This window comes from Hyla sarda, chromosome 2 (genome assembly GCF_029499605.1).
Source record: "Hyla sarda isolate aHylSar1 chromosome 2, aHylSar1.hap1, whole genome shotgun sequence".
Classification (NCBI taxonomy): domain Eukaryota; kingdom Metazoa; phylum Chordata; class Amphibia; order Anura; family Hylidae; genus Hyla; species Hyla sarda.
This window is the reverse complement of record NC_079190.1, coordinates 355,995,505-355,997,010: the sequence shown is the minus strand read 5'-3', so window position 1 is coordinate 355,997,010 and position 1,506 is coordinate 355,995,505. Positions and strand designations below refer to the sequence as shown.

Here is a 1,506-nt window from a genome sequence, read left to right as displayed (position 1 = left end):
AAAATAAATAAATAAGTGAATGTTTACTGGCCGGACATCCGGCCGGATCTATAAAAAATTTTCTGATCCTAGCCAGAAGGCCGGGATTCAAGAAATGAGTGCCACAGGTGCAGAGATATGGTGGCAGTGCCCTCAGTGAGTTTCGGTACCTCAGGGTCACCACTCCCTGAGGCACAAAAGAACCTCAGCTCTAGACCCTCCCAGCCTCGGAGGGATAAGGGGCATGTCAGGGCAGCCATTGAGTTGATTCCTCAGAACCAGCCTCCTCCATGCAGCATCCATCCTTCATGAATGGCAGAGACTAGATCACTGGTAAGAACAGATACTAGACTTGATCTTAGCCAAAAAGCTGAGAAGCGAGAATCAGGCCTCGGTATAACCTCACTGGCTATGATACTGCCACTGCGCAGTTACCCAGGAATAGAAAAGCAAAGCTAATTTCTTTAAAAAAAATGCTCCCTGTCTGTTTCCAGGTTGGGCACGGTTCTGCAGCTCAGTTCTATTGAAGTGAATGGAGTCAAGTTGTAATACCGCACCCTACCTGAAGACAGACAGTGAGTGTATTGTGAAAGAAATTAGCTCTGCTTTTCTGTTCCTGCATAACCCCTTTAAGACGTGTACCATTTATAGCTAATGGGTCATTCTAGGCCTAGATCGGCTCGGATTGTGATAATTGTCATTATTTGAATTAAAAAAAGCAGTAATGTAAGGATTTTATGTGCACAATTCTATATGGCCTGTCAGCTAGACAAAAGTGTGCCTTTCGTCATACATCTGATATTTCATAGGGGCAGAGTTGTGATCCCATACAGTATAGGTGATTACAGTGCAGTTATATTCAGTAACTCTCCTTGAAGTCATTTTTTACTTTTCTTATCTATTTGGCTTAGACCACCAGGAACACTTCATACAGCCACAATACGCAACACAAACATTTTAGGCTTTGCACACTTCCAACACATTCCCCACATTGCTTTTCTTTGTGTCCTGCACAGTAAATTTGGACAGATTTGTGGGAAAGTAGGTGGGCTAGGTAGGAGTGGGTATATTGATGTCCCCAATAAGTAGATTCCCCTATTAAGTAGCTAATCCTACCATTAGTTAGATACCAAAATAGGTAGGTAATCCCACTAGGTAAAATCTCTCAATAAGTAGAGAATTCTCTCAACTAGGTAGAGGCATCTAGTAGGAAAGCAATCTCTCCACCTATTAGGTAGATGCCCCTGGTAGGAAGGTAATCCCCCAATTAGATAGAAGTCCCTAGTAGGAAAGTAATCCTCCAATTATGTAGATTGTAGTAGGGAGAAAATTTCCTTCCCCATTAGGTAGATGCACCTAGTAGGAATGTGATCCCGTCCCAATGAGCTTGATCACCCCAGTAGGATGGCAATCCCTCAATTTGGTAAATGCCCCTAGCAACACAAACACACACACACATATGTATATATATTTATACAGTGGTCCCTCAAGTTACAATATTAATTGTTTCCAGGACGGCCATTGTAT

The 1,506-nt window shown here is 42.6% G+C and overlaps 1 pseudogene; it reads right to left on the bottom strand.

The window, feature by feature from the left end:
- Nucleotides 1-209: 209 nt before the first annotated feature.
- LOC130359950 (U2 spliceosomal RNA) lies at nucleotides 210-361 on the bottom strand (annotated as a pseudogene).
- Nucleotides 362-1,506: the final 1,145 nt, after the last annotated feature.